The sequence below is a fragment of the Chlorocebus sabaeus genome, chromosome 21 (genome assembly GCF_047675955.1).
Source record: "Chlorocebus sabaeus isolate Y175 chromosome 21, mChlSab1.0.hap1, whole genome shotgun sequence".
Taxonomy (NCBI): domain Eukaryota; kingdom Metazoa; phylum Chordata; class Mammalia; order Primates; family Cercopithecidae; genus Chlorocebus; species Chlorocebus sabaeus.
Genome location: NC_132924.1, coordinates 121,155,416 through 121,177,870, shown reverse-complemented (window position 1 = coordinate 121,177,870; position 22,455 = coordinate 121,155,416). Strand labels below are relative to the sequence as shown.

General features: G+C 41.1%; 1 protein-coding gene across 1 annotated transcript in view; it reads right to left on the bottom strand.

Annotated features, from left to right (window-relative positions):
* Positions 1-22,455, bottom strand: part of CNTNAP2 (contactin associated protein 2) — a 2,242,274-nt gene that overhangs the window by 270,599 nt on the left and 1,949,220 nt on the right. The gene's annotated exons all lie outside the window — the stretch shown is intronic.

The window sequence follows — 22,455 nt, the reverse complement described above, 5'->3', positions numbered from 1 at the left end:
AGGAACTGAACCAAGGTTTGTTAGATTTCAGAGCTTGGTATCTTCTAACTCCACATACGATTTATCTTTTCAGTAAGTAGCTCCTTGGGAAGTGACTCATAGTCACCTGGAGATCTCTTGAAACACCTGTGTCCAGAGATTTTGACTCAGTTGGTCCAGAGTTGGCACTGATATTTTTAAAAAACTCCCCAAGAAATGTTAACACCTAGCTAGAGTTGAGAGCTAATGCTTTGGGGGAATTTATGAAACTTGATTTCATTGATCTTTATACTCTATTGAAAGCTGGGGACCTTTGAATTATTGGTGTAATGAGGGTGACCTACATTTTATGACCACCTGTGGCTACCCAAAATGTAGCACAATATTTCTGGAGAATAATCCCTGTCATACATCATCTGTTGCAAACCTTGGTTATTCCCCATCTGGGATGTAGGCTCCTTCTCGTAACCTACCCTCTAGCACTGACCACAAATTATTCTTTTTTTTAGAGATCACCTCCAAATCAACCTTCCTCTGCAATAAGTCACCTCTCAACAACTGGCAAATGGATTGGGTGGTTGCTTTATTAACTTTAGCTATAAGTAGCTTTCTTATTTCACATTTTACGTTTTATGTTAAGTTCCTCAGTGACCACCTAGTGCTTTATAAACAAGCTTTTAAAATGTATATTTTTTCTTGTGATTGACAGGAGAGGCAGCTTCAGGCTGAAGCAGCACACACGTCTTCAGCTCCCTTAGGCTAGGTGAATTCTTTTCAACATTAAAGATGTGGCACACCAGTGAATTTCCTAACTTTGCTTATAAAGATATTCAGCCCCTCTATCCATCAATAAGCCTTCCACCTAATCTCTAAGCAGTTTAATTAAATATCTGTCATTTTTTTCTCCTGGGCTAATGGAAAATTCAGCTTCTTTTGGCTGGTACCATTTTGAGACGGTGTCACAAGCAATCAAACTTCTAATTTAAAAACCACAGTGGGCCAGATTCTCTCAGGACCTAGACTGTTCCTTGTCTCTGTGTTGGGCCCCATAGAAAGCTGCATTAACTTTATTGAGCTACAGGGATATTAGACACAGAGCTCAATTTAATCAACCTAATTGTACCAAGGAATTTTGAACCTTCATGTCGTTAGTGAGAGAACTTTCATTTTAACACCTGTGGTGATTCGACACACAGTTCAGAAAAATATCTCATCTAAATTAGAAACCCCTGCCTCCAGGGGTCATTGGGACTGGATTTAACTTGCAGGCCAGTGACCTCCATCAAGGTTTCCATGGAAGTAGGATCAGAATGCAGGAAGACAATAATATGACCCACAGGCTGCGTGATCTTTCTCTGTAGTTCTGATACAGCAGATGAGGAAAAAGTTGCCTTGGTTTCAGATTAAATCTGTTCTGTTCTCATAACGCTGTATTTTAGCAGGAGCATTTTTTAAATGTAAGCTGTCAGAACAGCAAGAGAACGAGGGTTCCTGGGCTAAGTAGGAAAGATTGTTTCATTTTAAAGGCATCAACTACCATCAAGGAAATAGAATTTAGGGATAAATGGAGTCTAACCCTAAGGTTTGACTCGTAGGGATAAATGCTGCTCTAATTTCCTCTGCTATTCTCTCACTGCTATGATGAATTCGTGTCCAGGTCTTCAAACTGTCACTATTTGGAGAAACTCTGAGTGCCAGAAGTCGCTAGAAAACATCCATACTTTTTGCTTGTCCCAATAGATCCCCTATTTCTTCACCGTCATCTTAACATCAATACTTTATTCTGGAGAAGGGAAGAAAGTTGCCAGGACAATAGTGTGGCTCAGAGCCTCTCACCCTAACGGGATGCAGTAAGAGGGACTCAAGGCCAAAGGCCTCCAAGAGCAACTTTCTTCCCAAAGAGCCTCCATTCAGGCTCTGCTGGAGAAATATGTATGAAGTCAGCACATTCCACACCCCTTCTGTTGCTTCCTCAGGAAGGGTCTGTAAGACCCACTGTGAGAGCCAAGGAAAGGGCTCCGTTTTCTCAGTCACTCAACGTCAGCTTCCTGACATTGCTGTGGGAAGCCTTTGAGAAACCCCATCCCCCAGTCAGACAGCCAGTGGGTTTTAAAAGCTTCTGAGTTCAGTTTGTGGCTGATTGCTCTTGGTCTTCTGGGTGAGAGCAACTGACATTTTAAAAGAGATAATTATAGAGAGAGTCAGCAAGCAAATAAAAGGGAGACAGGATAAAAGACACTTGAGCCAATGACACTGTCCTCACTTAATGTGTGTCTCCAGTTGGAGACCGAAGTGTTGCCCTGTTTCTGCCTGTGGAAAAGGAATTTCTTATATACTGAACAAATTCTCATTTCCAGAAATAAGTATTTGAGAATTGGATGCATATAGCCTGGCTCATCGGAAAGAACACGGTGCCAAACATGAATGGTTGCCTTGCCATGAGTATCAAGAACTAGGAAAGGTCTGAGACTTCACCCCACTTGCAGGCTAACAAGTTAGCCATGGTTTGATGATGCTGGCAGGACCATAGTTTAACATGGCCATAGTTTGATGATGCTGCAGAAGATATGAAAATCCTGGGTCAGAGACAAAGGACTTCTTTACTCACAACACAGCAGGCAGCCTGAGCTTCCTGTTCACATTGCTTCTCTTTGAGGGGGAGTGCAGGGCATCCCAGGTGGATGCTGCATGTGCAACAAGTTTGCTTCACAGTTGAGGGACCCTGGACTTAGGACACCCCAATCTTTTATAGTAGCTACTAGCAAACTTGCTCAATTTCTGCCCCGGAGAGTGACATTATATTTATCACTCTGGCCATGAAATAAACCTACCCTCTGTCCCAGAGGAAGACACTATCTACATCTTCCAAGGCTGTTAGCTATACACACATCCTTAAAGAAGGTATAAACAAACAAAGCTGTCAATGCTTCTTGCTCAGAAGGCAGGCAAAAGTGGAAGAGACCCATGGAGATTTTTCTCCCAATAATTAGTCACTCTCCCTTTTTTCTTTGTGAGCTAACCTGATTTTGCCCTGGAATCTCTGTGTTTCCAGAGTCTTGTGCTTTGCATAAGGACAGCCCTACCCCAGGCCCACAGGGTGGATCTGGAGTTAACAGAGGCAAATATGGCCATTCCAGGCTCCTTACCAGCTACCCACTTCGGATAAGACACATAATTCCCTTCTAGCCAATGAGACATGAGTGGAGTCTTTTGGTGAGATATAAGGAAAAGACAGTCCCTTTTCTGCCCCTTTATATTGGGTGGGAAGCTGTGGTTCTTAATGTTACTGGAGCTGTCTCACAAATATCAGAGATACAGAGGACAGAGAGGACAGAGGATGAACCTGGGTCATGCCTGACATTGTTCAACTTTAAACATTTTTTTATTTTTATTTTTTGAGACAGGGTCTTGCTCCATCACCGAGGCTGGAGTGCAGCAGTATAATCACAGCTGACTGCAGCCTTGACCTCCTGGGCTCAGATGATTCTCCCACCTCAGCCTCCCAAGTAGCTGAGACTACAGGTGCACATCACCATGCCTAGCTAATTTTTGTATTTTTTGTAGAGATGGGGTTTTTCCATGTTGCCCAGGCTCATCTCGAAATCGTGGGCTCAAGCTATCTGCCCACCTCAGACTCCCAATGTGCTGGGATTACAGGCATGAGCCACCAAACCTGGTCTATTCAACTTTTAAATTAATCCCTGAGCCACCTTAGGATTTCTTACGTGAGATATGCTCTTAGGTTATTGCTCAAGGCATTTTTATTGTAGCTGAAAGCATCTTAACTGATGGAGAGCCTTAGCTGTTTGGTCTTTTTGCTTTTCACTCTTCAGGCCTCGGTTTGAGGTCCAAAGGGAGGATTATATCCATAGTTTCCCAAAAGTTCCTGTGTCCAAAATGTGTCTGAAACTACGGAGAACCTCTAAGATTCTTTCGAATTGCAACGTTCTATAATTTTTCAAGAGATTGTAAGAGAAACAAAATGAAATACAGCTGGTCTTAATCGTAATTTTAGATACTGAATCATTACAGGGAGAAAAGAGAAATACTAAAAGAGAAATACACAAGGTGGCATATCGCCATCAGAAAAGAATATAGGTGGAAGAAATTACTATTGAATAAAGCAGGCTCATGACTTCATCTGAAAGGCTTAAAGTAATGATTGGGACAAAACCGTGGAGAGCTCTTGGCATGTTCACGCTTCCCCTTCCAAGTTTAATTCCAGCAGGTGGCAGTATTTGCTCTCATTCTAACTCAACAAATCACTCCAGGCTTAATATATTGAGTGATAAATTTAACAACTGACCAATACCAGGTTTTTTTTTTTTTTTTTTTTTTTTTTTTGGCTTTAAGTTTTCTCAGCAGGTGAGGGAGCATTTAGACATTAGACCACAGTTTCAGTTGAAGTAGCAGAAAACATTTGGTCATTCATTCAATACAGAACAGAATGAGAGAAAAGAGAAGGAAAGTTATACGGCGTGAGCATGATGGGCAGACCAGCTAACACTGTTTAGTTTGGATAATGATTTGTTTATTCCATTCTAAAATAAGGTTTGAGGGATGGCAGCCTCCAGGGAGATCTTCTGTACAATAAATCTCGTTTGACTCATACAACAAAACTGGTAATTAGTAGAACAGATATTTCAGCCTCACTCTATGGCGAGCAGTGTTATGAATATCTTTTTTGTTTCCTGTATTTTTTTGTGTGAATGAAATACTGACTGTGCATCAGAAGATAAAAGAATTTATTTAACATGAAAGGGTCATAAGAGGCAGGAAGGCTGAAAATAAGGTCCCCATGGGTATCAGAGAGATGAGAAGGAGAAAGAAGAATTCGTCTATGTTCCTAATTCGAGGCCAACTGCTGCACCTATACATGGGATGCCATCCTTCCTACTGCCTCAAGAACACCACTCTGACAATTCTGCCCTCTCTCTATAACTGGGTTGTTATACACACACACACACACACACACACGTTGACATGTCTCTACTCTTAACAACCACTGGGACTATAAAACCTGTCTTTTGACATTATCTATCTCAAAAGTTACCATTTCATTTCTATGCACCCTTTTGTTTCCAAATTCCTTGAAAGAGATGTCTGTACTCGCCATATCTATTTCCACTCCTCTTAGTCTTCCTCTAATTCTACCGCATAGGACTTTCTCCTTCACAACATTTGAAACTGCTCCTGCCCCAGGGCCTTAGAACTTGCTGTTCCCTTTACCCAAATAACTCTGGCTGAGCCTTTACTTCTCGGCTCACAAGTCATCATATTAGAAACTCCATCCCTAAACGTTCTTTGTTAAATAACAAACTCCTCTCTCAGCTGCCCCTTCTCCTTTATCCTGATTTTTAAAAAATCTGCATGGCATGTATCACTATCTGGAATAATAGATATGTGGTCCTGGCCTCACGAAGGCAGAGGCAGTTTCTGTTTTGTTCATTGTTCTTTCCTCAGCACTGAGAACATTGCCTGCCACACAGTAGATACCAATTTGTGAATGAATGAAAGAATGAATAGAAACACTCCTGCCTAGGAGGGCAACAATGATTACATAGATACTCTGAAAAGAGAAATCCACTCATTTTCCCAAGGCCAGCTGAACTAGATGGAGTGCCATCTTGCATTCCATAAGCATCTTTCCCAAGAGCACAAAGTAACTCAATGTATATTTTCTCAGTCTAAGAGCATGCTACATTAGTTATGTCTGTTTAAAACAAATGTAGCTAAATGTTATTTTCAAACATATGATGTTTGAGGAATAATGGCTTGCCCAAGATAAACTCAGCAGTGGAATAAGAAGCAGAATTTTCTCCCTTTGCTTTATTGCATGTTAGTTTCACTCTACTTGTAGGAACAAGGACCTTGGATCTTAATTACATTTCTCAAGTTTTGGCCTACATAAAAAACTGCTAGAGGAAAATGCTTAAAATGCATATTCCAATGCTTCTGTTACAGAGAATCTGATTCAGTAGGTTTGGGGTGGGACTCTGGAATCTGCATTTTGTTAATGCCAAGTGATTCTGATGCAAGTGGCCCTGGAATTTTACTTTAAAAATCACTAGGATTTTCAGGTTTCCTTCTAGTAGTAAGTCCTAGGAATGTTTGCTTTCTTGTCCTCAACAGAGAGATTTTCAAAACTGTGTAATAGAGAATTTAGCCTTGCCCTCAAGAGGTCTGGCCCTTGCCCTTGGCTTTGGGAAGGTAATATCTAAGCCCTTGGGATGTCCTGCCTGCCTGGTAAGCATGTCTTCATTTGCCTGGGAGCCTTGGGTTATTCCAGATAGTGTAACACTGTGTTTTAGGGGTAGGGCCACACCAGACAGCATTTAACATGGGGCCTGGGCTGGGCATGGTGGCTCATCCCTGTAATCCCAGCACTTCGGGATGCTGAGGTGGGTGGATCACCTGAGGTCAGGAGTTCGAGACCCGCCTGACCAACATGGAGAAACGCCATCTCTACTAAAAATACAAAATTAGCTGGGCATGGTGGCAGGTGCCTGTAATCCCAGCTACTTGGGAGGCTGAGGCAAGAGAATTGCTTCAACCCGGGAGGCGGAGGTTGTGGTGAGCCGAGATTGTGCCATTGCACTCCAGACTGGGTAACAAGAGTGAAACTCTGTCTCAAAAAAACAAAAAAGAAAAAAGATGGGGCCTGACCATGCCTGATTGACCAACAATGTGATGAAGGGTGTGGGGCTTTGGCTTATATTCTCCAGCCTTCTCAGGGGCTGGAAACTGAGGTCAGCCATGTGGGCAATCAATTGTTCCCATATAACGTAGTCTCAGTAAAGACTCTGAACATGGAGGCTCAGGGAAGTGTCCCTCATTGGCAATACCCTATGCAAATTGTTACACACCCGTTCCAGGAAGGAAATGTGCTCCTGAATCTACAGAGAGAGGCTGACTATAAACTCAGCATCTGGTACTCTGCCTGGACTCTGCCGTCTGTGCTTCTACCACTGTCTGATTTTTCATCTGCATTCTTTACCCATAATGCAGCATGAGTATAGCAGCCTTCAGTGAATTTTGTGAGTCCTTCTACAGAACTATCAAACCTGGGGGTGGTTTGGGGAACTTCTGAACTTGTAATTGGTATCAGAAGCATATGCAATCTTATGGGGAATGTGGTCTCTCTAAATTTGCAGCTGGTTCTAACTCCGCAAAAACAGAAACAATCACATCAGCTTAGAAGTATGTGATTCATGCCTGCAATCCCAGCACTTTGGGAGGCCGAGACGGGTGGATCACGAGGTCAGGAGTTCAAGACCAGCCTGGCCAACATAGTGAAACCCCATTTCTACTAAAAATACAAAAAATTAGCCGGGCATGGGCATGGTGGAGGGTGCCTGTGATCCCAGCTACTCAGGAGGCTGAGGCAGGAGAATCGCTTGAACCCAGGAGGCAGAGGTTGCAGTGAGCCGAGATCACGCCATTGCACCGCAGCCTGGGCAACAGAGTGAGACTCAGTCTCAAAAAAAGGAAGTATGTGATTGAATCCAAATAATGTTAAGACCTAAAGGCTTCAGTGAAGAGACTTCAACCTCTGAGCCCACCCTCACTGATTAATCAGGAAACTGAGGCTGAGAGACATTAAAATCCAGTAATGACTAGATAAGGAGCTTTCGTTTTCCTAACTACTGTATTGCCTTTCATATTATGAAGGAAATAAAAAATGACCTATTTTTCTTTTAGTATAGTTTTAGTTTCTGAATGTAGAGATTTTTAGAGTCATATATGCATATTCACACCAGAAAACTTGGTGTTAAACACATCTGAAAATGAACATTGGCAAGAAAAATTTAAGTCTTTTGGAAATTCTTCAAGGAAATGCCTGGAGCTTAGGAATCAATGTTACGAACTCATTTTAAAATCTCTGGTATCTCGATAACCTCTTGAGTATAAGAAGTATTTCTCTTTATGTATTTTGGCCTTTAAGCTTTTTATTATGGTTAAAAAATAACTTCACAAACAAAGACATCCACAGAGAAAAGGAGGCAAAAGGGAGATACCACTGGCAATGCAAAAACAGAAAACTGTCTTTAAAATGCAAAGCCCTTCTAATTTTAGGGTTTTCTATGCATTTAACCACCTTTGGAGAATAACGCCTTGAATATTAATAGACTGATATGATTTAAAAAGAAAGAAGGCAAAAATAGTTCCAAAATGATACGTGGCTGGCAACAATCCCGTGTACCCCATGTAGCACTTGCAGCTGGGCTTTAAATACCCTCTTGTTTGGAAAGAGCACAGCGGTGCACTGGGCAGACAGAGGCCACTTTGGAAGAACAGAAGAAGGTCCCAGATGGTGACTCTGGAGATAGAGTGTTGTAATAAAGGGAAACCCAGAAGCTGCTTTAGAGAAACCCTGAAACTCATACCTAAGGATCCCACAGAGATGGAGAGGAGAGCGGATGGAGGAGGGGATGGACTTCAAAGAAGTGTTTCTTCTGACCATATTCAGGTTGTGCGGCAAAAGGAGAAAACTCACTTGAGGAAATGTGCTTTGGTAGAAGACTAGGGTTGATCTATTAAGTTGGTTTCGGGTGACGTCAGAGAGAGCCGGTTCATCAAAATACATGGCTTTGGAGAGGTGAAGGAGAAAGGAGAATTTGACATCCAAAGCAGGTAATGCAACTGCAGGCCGAAACAACATGAATTGGGGGAAAAGCTGACAAGTGTCAACCCGGACCAAGCTGCAGCTTACAAGGAGACAACATACAAGTCAGTCAATTAATTGTGCCATCTAAATAACTGTGCTATGGATGGCTATCCTGATTGGGACACTGATAATGAGGAAAAACCAAAGATGACATCTGAGGATGAAAGGCTATGGCTTTGGAAGGAGCATGCCTGCTAGTGAGAGCTTTAGATAAATCTATCAGAAGGAAAGCAGCCAAGGGGGCGTCTGTTTTCTGGTTTTTGTGGACTGAGTTTTGACTCTGCCTGTAGTTTATATCACAGGTACTAATTTTCTCTCTCTGTTTTGCCACAAATTGTTTCCTTTCTAACAAATCCTTTCAATATCACCTTGATATGACTTCAGAGAAGATCTCTGTCATGAAAATTAAAAAGTGCCAAATGAGGACATATATACTACATGCTATAGGCTCAGAGTATAAGAAGAGATTGATTCTGTTTCCCATTACAACACCAGATTCTCTTCAACTACAGTGCATTTGCAGTATTGGACAAATAGTGGAGGAAAAAAGTAAAATTATGCTGTGGATCAACAGAGACTTTAAATGGGAATGGAGAGACATTTGAGAGGAAAGCAGAACCACTTTCTTTCTTTCTTTCTTTTTTTTTTTTTCGAGACAGAGTTTTGCTGTGTTGCCCAGGCTGGAATGCAATGGTGTGATCTCAGCTCACTGTAACCTCCACCTCCCAGGTTTAAATGATTCTCCTGCCTCAACCTCCTGAGTAGCTGGGACCACAGGCACATGGCACCACATCTGGCTAATTCTTTTGTATTTTTAGTAGATACGGGGTTTTGCCATGTTGGCCAGGCTGGTCTCGAACTCCTGACCTTAGGTGATCCAGCCGCCTCAGCCTTCCAAAGTGCTGGGATTACAGGTGTGAGCCACTGTGCCCAACCAAATCACTTTCTTTCTATATAGCAAGCTTTCTTAAAGTGTGAAAGACTTCTGTAAAAGTGCCTTTTGCCTTAGAATCATCACAAGAGATTCATAACCAATTTAAATTAGTTTATTAGTTTTTCTGAAGCTAGGATTAATTTGTTCTTTATCATCTACTTAGTAATGGATATTAGAAATGAGGAACCTAAGGATAGAATATTAAAAATACAGGGTCTCAGAATCTCAGATTTGAAAGTTTCCTAGGATAAGCGCTCCTTTAAAGTTGTAGAAGACTGAGTAGACCCTTGAGTTCATGTGTTTCCATGTATGAAAAATGACAAAAATCACTTCACAGCATCCCTTATGGTGTGTCCACCAACTTCTACTTAAGCAAAGCATTCCTCTGGAAATGGATATTGTTAAACAATAATAACAATTTTTCACAGAGTACGCTTCCCTTGTTTTGGATAACAGCTGAAAATATAACTTTCTTATATAGATTGCATAAAAAAAATTTTGCTTCCCTAAAGACTGGGCATATAAAATACATGAGAACCCTTTTAGGACTACTTTGTACACTGTTCAAACAAGTACATTTACTTTTGCCATGATTTAGTGAACTAAGGGAACATGATTTTTCTATAGAGTAGCTCCATTGGGAGAACAGTTGCAGGTGGGGTGAAGCTCATCTCCGGCCTCCACCCCGGGATGGTTTGACATACTCTCAACAAAGTGAATGAATGGAAACAGCTTTGGGGATAGGGTCATGGGTTAGCAGTACTGTCCCGCTGTACTAGTCCATTTTGCATTGCTATAAAGAAATACTTAAGGCTGGGTAATTTATAAAGAAAATAGATTTATTTGACTCATGGCTCTGCAGGCTATATGAGAAGCACAGTGCTGGCCTCGACTTCTAGTGAGGGCCTCGGAAGCTTATACTCATGACGGAAGGTAAAGGAGCAGCAGCACATCACATGGCAGAAGAGGAAGCGAGAGAGAGGAGGAGGAGGTGCCAAGCTCTTTTAAACAAACAGATTTCACACGAACTCATTACCATGGGAGGGGCACCAAGCCATTCATGAGGGATCCACCCTCATGACTCAAACACTGTATACTAGGTCCCACCTCCAACATCGGGAGTCACATTTCAACATAAAATTTGGAGGGACAAACATCCAAACCATATGACCTGCTCAGCACATCCTTGCTTGGACTTCCCAGTGTGGTTTGTTTCCCTCCCTCCCTCCCTCCTTTCCTTCCTTCCTTCCTTCCTTCCTTCCTTCCTTCCTTCCTTCCTTCCTTCCTTCCTCTCTTCCCAATGTGGTTTCCTTCCTTCCTTCCTTCCTTCCTTTCTTCCCAATGTGGTTTCCTTCCTTCCTTCCTTCCTTCCTTTCCTTCCTTCCTTCCTTCCTCTCTTCCCAATGTGGTTTCCTTCCTTCCTTCCTTCCTTCCTTCCTTCCTTCCTTCCTCCCTCCCTCCCTCCATGCCTCCCTCCCTCCCTCCTTCCTTCCCCATCCTTCCCCTCCCCCCCTCCCCTCTCCTCTCTTCTCTTCTCTTCTCGCTCTGTCACCCAGGCTAGAGTGCAGTGGCGCTATCTCGGCTCACTGCAACCTCTGCTCCCCAGGTTCAAACTATTCTCCTGCCTCAGCCTCCTGAGTAGCTGGGATTACAGGTACCTGCCACCACACCCAGCTATTTCTTGAAATTTTAGTAGAGACAGGGTTTCACCATGTTGACCAGGCTTTTCTGGAGCTCCTGACCTCAGGTGATCCACCTGCCTTAGCCTCCCAAAGTGCTGGGATTACAGGCATGAGCCGCTGCACCCAGCCTGTCTTCCATTTTCATCATTTGAGCTGCCCTGCAGCTTGAGGCTGTGATATGCGAGTATGTGATAAAAAGCAATTGCGTACCACATACTTAAAATAGATAGCATGCTATCATATGTTATGATTGAGAATGAGTAACAAGAAGCCAGTGGATCAGAACGTGTGGAAATTTATCTTTTAAAAGTTAAGCCCAACAGCAAGGGACTGTGGGTTAAATGGAACGCTTGGCAGTTGAGGCACTGTATTTCAAAATCTTTCACAATCTGTGCTCCCATTTGTTGACATAGTAATCTAATTATGCCCCATGTAGGAGGCTAATGGTAATATCAAACCTCAGAAGATCCCAGATAAACATCCGACCAGCCAATAGGACATTTCCATGCTTTATATTCTGTAGGTTATATTACCAAAACAATAGCTATTTTGGGGTTTTCTTTCTAAACACAAAATTACAATTTTTCAAACTACACATGCCCTTTTGGAGATTCTGATATGGTCCTTGCTCTCAGTTGAAAAAAAATATATTGTTATGGAATCTTAAGAAAAATGACATGAAAATGTGTTCTTAAAGTATTTTTACATAAAAAAGTAGGTTATAAAACAGTATGTGCCATATGATCTCATTTTTGTAAAAAAAAGTATATATAAATGCATAGAAAAATGTTTAGAAATATAGACACCAAAATGATAATTTAAATATATTAGAATATGGGATTATAGCTGAATTTTTGTTTTGTCCTTTTTGCTGCTCTGAATTTTTAAATCATTCAACAATAAACAATACTTGTATAAAGTTACAATCTGATAATTTCCACTTTCTTTGGCAAAGATTGGTGACTTTATAAGCAACTCTATTCTGTAACAACTATTTAATCAGAAAGATCAGTTTATCAAAATGTGGAGAATAAGATTTTACTTAAATATAGAAAATTAGAGGGCACTTACAACTAGATTGAAATATTCCTCCTTATTTCTTACCTGTTTTTAGAAACTTGAGATTTTTTTTTAAAAAGAGAGTGGCCAAACTTTACCATAACATAATTTTGAACAAGATGTAAGTTCTTTTTTCTTGTTAAAAATGGCTAAAAACAAGGGCATGCTATTTTTCAAAGTAAAATCCTCACAGGTCTGAAGTGCCAGCATGTTCTGATGTTTAAACTAATGTATACAGGAACCAGAATGCAGGATGAGCATAATTCAGTGTTATAATTACACTTGACAGATATACACTACTTCTATTATTCATTGGCTGTGGTTGCACTTACCCAGAAAGACTCTGTAGAATACTAAATATCAACCACTCTTCATAAAACGTCATTTGGCATTCACATCAGTTCTCATCAGAGGAATCAAACTCAGAGATGCAGAAAACCAAATTTGATCATTTTAACACCATCCGCAAAGGCAAGCAAAATGAGTCATTTCCGACAAGGCCTGAGGTCCAGCCAGCTTTCATTTGTCAAGCTCTTAACAGATAGGCGGTGGGTTATTTCTCTAGAGAGAGGTATCTTTGAAGTGTTCCTTGGGCTTCGGTTTTACTCCTTTCAATTGCTTCCATGTTGCATGGTCTTCCTCCCCCACCTGCATTTGCCTATGCTGTTTTCTCTCCAGAAAAATGCCCTTATTTCATTTTTGCTTGTCATCCTTCAATGCAAATCAAATGTTGCATCTCCTGGAAACCCACCTTGGTGTCTTTAAAGTTTACTCCTTTTTGGTGTCAAAGTACTTGTGAGACAGACCACTAATTGTTCACGGAAAGTTTCTTTCCCCTTTTCATCATCACCCCTGCAAAGCTGCTATCCAGCCAGTAGCTGCCTTCCTGGTCCCTGTGCATCCAGGTGGAGACATGTGACTAGCTCTTACCAAAGGGAGGAGGGCAGAGGAATGTGTTCACTCTGGTTCAGCATGGTCAAGAAGACAGAATGCTTCTCCATCCTCCCTTTCTCTCTTTGCCAACTAGACTTCCCGGGCTCTAGAAGATGGTGAAACCACAGAGAAAAGGAGTCTGAATCTCTAAATCACTGTGTGGAAGGTCTTCATGGACTAGAGCATAGCATGCATATTATTATTGTTATTTTATTTAAGACAGATTCTCATTCTGTTACCTAGGCAGGAGTGCAGTGGTGCGATCTCAGCTCACTGCAACCTCCGCCTCCCCGGTTCAAGCGATTCTCCTGCCTCAGCCTCCTGAGTAGCTGAGATTACAGGCACCTGCCACCACACCTGGCTAATTTTTGTATTTTTAGTAGAGACAGGGTTTCACCATGTTGGACAAGCTGGTCTCAATCTCCTGGCCTCAGGCGATCTGCCCACTTCGGCCTTCCAAAGTGTTGGACTACAGGCGTGAGCCACCATGATCGGCCATAGCATGCATATTAGACTGTCATATGGCTGCAGAAACCTGGGGTTTTATTGGGTTTAGCAACTATCTTATTTTTAAAGAAGATTACATAATATTCCTAACTCTCTTATGACCTCAGCCTGTCCTGTGCAGCTTGAATCAACACTCAACTACAGCAACAGCAGATCTCTTTATGGTTAGCTATGGAATGTGAGTGCTATGTACAAAGCAGTGTGTACATTAAAATACATTTCAGGTTCTGAATGACTAGATCAGAAACTTCTAGAACACAATCCCCTTGTAAATTGAGAAGTACCTAAACTAAAAAAAAAAATTAAAACATTAAAGGTAAAACAGCAATACGAAAGAAATAGAAATGTCCTTTTTTTTTTTTTAAAGTAAGAAGATGTGTTTTTACTATGACCCTACTCCTGTATAAGATTTCACCTAAGTCTTTATGTTTCCCCATTTCTCCTCAAGGTTTCTACTTGACTGCTATTAAAAATTGTCTTGTAATTTCAGCAAAATGCATCTTGAGAAAGATAACTCCCTGAAAATTTTCATTTATAACAAACTGTTTTTATTTCTTGTTGCAAAATTTTTATAGATTGAGGGGATACAAGTACAAATTAACAAACTTTGTATAAATTTTCCAGTTGACATCCAATTGGCCAGTGTTTTCTTACATCCAATTGGCCAGTGTTTTCTTACATCCAATTGGCCAGTGTTTTCTTACGTGGTTTTGATTTCAGTGTTTGATAGCTTATAGAAATCTAGCACTTGTTTTACTTATAGTTGTCTTTGGCCTTTTGAGACATCCTTTGGTTCTGAGATTTTTCAAGTAATCTATCCCAGTCCCTCACTATATTTAAATGAAGCTCTACTCCCTGATTTATTGTATCTACTTTTTTTTAAAAATATATATAGGAAAAGCCAGCTTTGAATTAATTGGTCCCAAGTGTCATCCTTAGTTGAATCAATTCTCCAGCATTAGCAACACACACTGACTGACTGTTAACTCTTTTCTTGAAGCATTTGTTTTTATAAAAATATCAAACCTATAGAGATACTGTTAGCTCCTAGAATGGCAGATGGAAAGTCTCTAACCGTATTATAATTTAAACTTTTCATATGTATTTCTGCTTTTCTCATTAATCTGTGTGTTCATTATCATGCAATAATAGCATACTCTTTCTTCCATCTGTCTCAGAATGTGTGAATTCAAGCTTCTTTGATTTCTTCTCTTAGAGGGCCTGTTGTCTTATAGGCGGTCATAGGCAAGCCAATTCTAGCTGTTTTTTGACACTTTAATATGCCATCTATTAGAAGGGAAAGGTTTCATGAACTACCACAGACAGTAAATAATACGGAAATCATTGGCAGGGCACAGTGGCTTATGCCTGTAATCCCAGCACTTTGGTAGGCCAAGGCAGGCAGATCATGAGTTCAGGAGTTTGAGATCATCCTGGCCAACATAGTGAAACCCCGTCTCTAATAAAAATACAGAAATTAGCCAGACGTGGTGTCGTGAGCCTGTGCCTGTAGTCCTAGCTACTTGGGTGGCTGAGGCAGGAGAATTGCTTGAACCCGGGAGGCAGAGGTTGTCGTGAGCTGAGATCGCGCCACTGCACTCCAGCCTGGGCAACAGAGCGAGACTCCGTCTCAAAAAAAAAAAAAAAAAGAAAACATTAGAATCCAAGAGAGTGAGATAGAAGACAAATTACATCAAAAAATTTTAATGAAACTTCAGCATGTCTTTGGAGTAATGATAAACTACTCCATTCAGACAAATGCTATGTGAAGATGCTGACTAATGAGGATGCCTGCTACTTTCCAGGCAAGGCACCTAATGAATTGTCTTGTAAAAATGTTGGCAGTTTTAGGGAAATGAAGACTTCTGTCTTATTTATGTTTTATATTATAAATCAAGATGCAAAAATGATAAAAAATATTTTGTGTGGGCAGGATTTCAATGAAGGGGAAGCAATTATGGAACAGGCAGAGACACAGTCAGTCTTAGGAAACTGTAGTGGTGTCCAGGGAATACCAGTAGCTGGACATAGCTGAAGTTCTGGCACATGGTGTTGGTGGGTGAGGGGCAAAGCTTGTATGGAGTGGAGGAAAAAAAACTTTAAAAATTAAGTTAAGCTATAAATCACTTACCAAGCTTGGGCTTGTACTTTGTCTTATAAGGCACAGGGAGAATCATGTGGTCTGTAAGGAAAGGAGTAACTGGACCAGATCTGTAGAAATTTGGCCTCACTAGGGAGGGTGGATATCAGGAGAGAGGGACTGGAGTGGGGGAGTCAAATTATGAGCCTGTCTGAATCCAGAATCCAGGGATTTCAACTAGCAAAGCCATCCTGGGAGGTAGAGACGTTTGGGGTGATTTTGCTATTTTCGCATCTATGTTCCAGCTGCCTTTTATGACTAGTTGGAATTGATACTTTCTTTGGCATTGTTCTGGTATGATGGCTTACAGGAAGAATAGCATTTCTTTATATGAAAAATGCAGTGTTCCATCAAGATAAACAGTCTACTCCCTATGGGGAGGTTAGTAAAACTTTAAATAGGACATTGAGTTTTCTAATTTGAATAACGAAGGAGATGGCCATGACATTAACTAAGTGGGAGCCACAGGAGGGGGCTTCTGGGTGAAAATGATGGATTTCAATTTGGATATGTTGAGTTTGAGGTATCATGGGCCATTCTGGTGGCTCCTTAATTAGCATTTACAACTAGGTGGCAATAATGTTGGGAGATCTCCTGACTACATTTGGTGAAAGCATGTATGCTGACTGGAATTACTCGAAGCAGATGTGTTTTATTGTGGCATATCCCTCCCCACATCATCTTTAGGAGAACTGAGAACTCTGGCATGAAAAGTTAAGGTGCTGCTTGGCTATGAGTTCACTTATGTTGGGAGGTGGTAAGGCACACTGGATGCTGATGGTCTCCGACAGGTTTGCAGAATTGTTAATGGTAGACGAGACCTTAAATACCATCTTGTTCAACCTTCTTGTTTTACAAGTGGACATGATAAAGTCTGGAGAGGTTCAAGGACTGGTCTATGGTCAGTCAGGTTAGAATCCTGGTCTCTCTCAGTCTAGTTGAAAAATTGAGTGTTTTATTAACTTTTTTATCATTCAAGGTTTTCTCAGAGCAGAGGTTTTCTCTTTTTCTACTTTTCCATTCAACTGTAATTTATACACGGTAAAATGTGCATATCTTAATGCACAGCTGGACATATTTTTACATATGCAATCATTCCTTGCATTAAGATAAAGAATATTTCTACCACCCAAAAAGTTCCTTTGCACACCTTCCTAGTCGACATCAGCTATCCCCAGGAAGAGTTACTATTCTGGCTTCTCTGCAGTAATCTATGTGGATTACTTTGGTTTATTTTCAAGCATCGCATGAAAGAAATCAGGACATACTGTCATGTATGTACAATGTAATGTCTTTGAGGGAATCCTGCCTCTGATGTTTACTTTCTTTTTATTGTCCTAAAATGCCCTTGAATACGTAAATAAGCTGGAGTTTAATAGGGAGAGTCTAAGGACACCAGATCTCTAGTGAGGTCTTGGGGAGCCTATGTCCTGGACTTCAGCTGGTTTCCAAAGCAGAAGTTGAGTCCCAGCGGAAGGACAAGCTATCTCTTTGGGTGTGACTGGTAGTAGCCTGCCCTTGGTTACTTGGAATCCAGGATCTGGGCCCAAGGCAAAGGAATTCTTACCAAGAAAGCAGTTGTAACTTCAAAAGGAAGAATCCTTCCTGGTACCAGGAAGTGCCAACAGAGCGAGCTCACCATCCCCACGATGGGGAGGAAAGGCAATGTGGAGAGACTGGGGTTATGTAGCACCCACAGGAGCTGCCACGTGAGAGGGCTGGTCAGGAGGCCTGGGTGGTCTTCCAAAGCCACCTCTGAAGAGTGGTGGGACAGAGGCAGAACCCTAGAATCCATAGAAAGATGTCACTCTGTCTGGCCAGCTTAGGAGGAATTCTCAGTCCACTCTGGAAATTTCCAGATCAGGACATGAGTGGACCAGTAAATTCTAAAGTAACTTGAAATATTTTTATATCCAGAAGATATTCAATTCTAAAATCCATCCTCATAACTCTAGGATACCTCTACTGTACCTTCAAATAACTGTCCCTTCAGTGTATTTGGCAAAGAAATCTGGATAAATTTAATCCAAATTGATTTACCAATTATTTATATATCTTTTAATACTTAGTAAGAACAAAAAGCTATTATATGAAAACCTTTCTTTTTTTTGGTTTTTTGAGACGGAGTCTCACTGTGTTACCTGGGCTGGAGTGCAGTGGCACGATCTCAGCTCACTGCAAGCTCCGCCTCCCGGGTTCACGCCATTCTCCTGCCTTAGCCTCCCGAGCAGCTGGGACTACAGCCCGCCCACCACCAAGCCCGGCTAATTTTTTTTTTTTTGTATTTTTAGTAGAAACGGGGTTTCACTGTGTTAGCCAGGATGGCCTCGATCTCCTGACCTCATGATCTGCCAGCCTTGGTCTCCCAAAGTGCTGGGATTACAGGTGTGAGCCACTGCACCCTGCCATGAAAAGCTTTAATATAGCACAAATTTCATCTTTAGTTTACATTTATTTTTGGTCTATAAAACTTCTTTTTGGTCTGTAATTCAAATCAAAGGTTTATATCGAGAAGTTAGAGAACTTTGTTTTAAATCACAAGTGTTGTTATTAAATATTCAGGTCTTCAAATTTTATTTTTGGGGAGAGAATAATTTTTTTTCTTATGTATAGTAATGACCAAGTCAGAGTCATTTTTCAGATCCCAAATGTTGAATACAAATTGAAACCATAATTAGACTTGCAAAGTAGTAGAAACACTAAAAGTCTTCCTATATCCATGTTGATAACCCAAGTTGGCTTGGCTAATTAAAAAGAAAAATCCAGAGACCCGGCATGGTGGCTCACGATTGTAATCCCAGCATTTTGGGAGGCTGAGGCGGGTGGATCGCTTGAGTTCAGGGTTTGAGACCAGCCTAAGGAATATGGTGAAACCCTGTCTCCACAAAAAATACAAAAATTAACCAAGTGTGGTGGCATGCACCTGTGGTACCAGCTACTTGGGAGGCTGAGGTGGGAGGATCACTTAAGTCTAGAAGGTGAAAGTTGCGGTGAGCCGAGATTGCACCACTGCACTCCAGCCTGGGCGACAGCGAGACTCTGCCTCTAAATAAATAAATTATATATATATATATATGAATTATATATTCATTATATACAATTATATATATATATGAAAAATCCACATGCTATCACCTGATTTGTACTAATAAAAAACAATATATTTTTTAAAACATCCTAAATAACACTCCAACAGCACAACAGCCCAGTAAAGTGGAATTAGACATTCTTCACATCTACAAGAGTGAAACTGTTTAAAAATAAAAAGTTCTAACCTAGGTAATATCATTCAGGACACAGGCATGGGCAAGGACTTCATGTCTAAAACACCAAAAGCAATGGCAACAAAAGCCAAAATTGACAAATGGGATCTAATTAAACTAAAGAGCTTCTGCACAGCAAAAGAAACTACCATCAGAGTGAACAGGCAACCTACAGAATGGGAGAAAATTTTTGCAATCTACTCATCTGACAAAGGGCTAATATCCAGAACCTATAAAGGACTCAAACAAATTTACAAGAAAAAAACAACCCCATCAAAATGTGGGCAAAGGATATGAACAGACACTTCTCAAAAGAAGACATTCATACAGCCAACAGACACATGAAAAAATGCTCATCATCACTAGGCATCAGAGAAATGCAAATCAAAACCACAATGAGATACCATCTCATACCAGTTAGAATGGCGATCATTAAAAAAATCAGGAAACAACAGGTGCCGGAGAGGATGTGGAGAAATAGGAACACTTTTACACTGTTGGTGGGACTGTAAACTAGTTCAACCATTGTGGAAAACAGTGTGGCAATTCCTCAAGGATCTAGAACTAGAAATACCATTTGACCCAGCCATCCCATTACTGGGTATATACCCAAAGGATTATAAGTCATGCTGCTATAAAGACACATGCACACATATGTTTATTGCGGCACTATTCACAATAGCAAAGACTTGGAATGACCAAAATGTCCATCAGTGACAGATTGGATTAAGAAAATGTGGCACATATACACCATGAAATACTACGCAGCCATTAAAAAGGATGAGTTCGTGTCTTTTGTAGGGACATGGATGCAGCTGGAAACCATCATTCTCAGCAAACTATCACAAGAACAGAAAACTAAATACCGCATGTTCTCACTCATAGGTGGGAATTGAATGAGATCACTTGGACACAGGAAGGGGAACGTCACACACTGGATCCTATTGTGGGGAGGGGGTAGGGGATAGGGACAGCATTAGGAGATATACCTAATGTAAATGACGAGTTAACAGGTGCAGCACACCAACATGGCACATGTATACATATGTGACAAATCTGCACGTTGTGCACATGTACCCTAGAACTTAAAGTATAATAAAAATAAATAAATAAATAAAAAGTTCACTTTTGAAATATTGGAAGATAAATTGCCATTAGTTTACTTCTTCAGACTCGTCAGTTTCTGTGTATTGCAGAATATTTTCTTCTGATTTTCTTGAGCATGTATATTGCAGAAGGCTGCATCTTGAAAACGAAAGTTTTTCCTTCATATTCTTTCCTAAGATTAGTAGGACATTAGGCCACTGCCTCCACATTTTTGTGGAGATATGTCTGCTAAATGCAAATACTTCCTCCAAGTTATCCTGATACTTGAAAAAGCTCAAACTTGGGCAACATGGAAGCTTATGTTAAAGTATTACAACAGTTTCTGGTTGCTTTTCTTGAATGCTACCTCCTCAGTGAGCTTTTCCTTCAAAATTTCCCTCCAAAAATCCCCTTCACAAATGTCTTCTAAAATCTTATTTATTTATTTATTTATTTATTTTGAGATAGATTCTTGCTCTGTCGCCTAGGCTGGAGTGCAGTGGTGCAATCTCAGCCTCCTGGGTTCAAGTGATCCTCGTGCCTCAGCCTCCCGAGTAGCTGGGATTACAGGTGTGTGCCACCACACTCGGCTAATTTTTGTATTTTTAGTAGAAACGGAGTTTCGCCATGTTGGCCAGGCTGGTCTTGAACTCCTGAGCTCAAGCAATCTGCCCACCTTGGCCTCCCACAGTGCTGGGATTACAGGCAAGTGCCACTGTGCCCAACCTAAAATCTCTTCTAAATTGTTAAACAAAAATAAAGACTGTATGGTCACTATTTGTTATATTATTAAACACCTTCAAACACTTCCTTCCTCTGACTGCAGTCCACCCTAAGGGGAACCTAACTTACAACCCTTAGAATTGTGACCCCTTTTCTGAGTGGTCCATATCTTGGGGCCGGGCGAACAGTTGGCCCATCCTTCCCTTCTCCGTGCTTCTTCCACCCTTATGGCTTCAAAGTCTTCAAACGGCAACGCGTCCACCTATGATTCATCCTCTCCCCGTTCACATTGTGGTCACTGTTTGAAACCCGGGACAGTAAAATTTGGGTCATGGATTCCCTGTCCATTTCACCTCTGGTTTTCACCAGTGATGACCTCAACAGTGACATAGGTGACAACTCAACAACACTCTGGCCTCCCAGTGCCCTGATTTTCTCTGCAGCCTTTTGATACAACCTACAAAATTCCATTTCAATTTTCATTCTTCTTATCACCCAAACTGCTTTCCTGTGAAATCCTGAATTCAAAAATTTCACCAACTGTGACCTGTCCTTCCGCCTTTCCACATATTATTCCTTGTCTATATTTGGATCACCAGCACCTCAGTCGTGGTGATCTCCTTCTCCACCTAGATTTTCCGGGGCTCTCCATTCAGACTAGCACCTCATTCATTCATTTCATTCATTCAACAAACGCTTATTCAGTTCCTACCAGGTGCCAGGCATTATGGTGGCCCTGGAGATATAATGGTAACCAATGTTCCATAACCCTCGCAGCAAGGGTGTATGATGGAGCCACACCTTTTTGATGTGTTCATGCCATCTATGACACTGTGCTTTTATCCTTTGGCATTCTGAGCCTGAAACTTCCTTTTCCATTTATTTTGTGGCTCTGTTAAAATGTTAGCATCTTCAAGAAAACTTTTCTCCTTGAATCAGAAGTAAATGTTGCCTCATCTAAGTAGCCACAGCATATTGCTTGCACCTCTAATATTATCCTATCTAAAATACTGTTTTATAGGCCGGCTGTGGGTGGTGGCTTACACCTGTAAACGCAGTACTTTGGGAGGTAGAGGCAGGCAGATCACTTGAAGTCAGGAATTCGAGACCAGCCTGGCCAACATGGTGAAACTCTGTCTCTACTAAAAATACAAAAAATCAGCCAAGTGTAGTGGCACACACCTGTGATACCAGCTACTTGGGAAGCAGAGGCAGGAGAATTGCTTGAACCCGGGAGGCAGAGGTTGCAGTGAGCCAAGATTGTGCCACTGCACTCTAGCCTAGCTGGCAGAGTGAGCGAGAATCTGTCAAAAAAAAAAAAAAAAAAAAAAAAAAAAAAAACCAAAACCAAACCATATATATATACATATATATGGTTTTATAATAACAGAGATTACTAGTCTCAAATAAAGAAAATGTGGTACATATACATCATGGAATACTACACAGCCATAAATAAGAATGAGATAATGTCCTTTGCA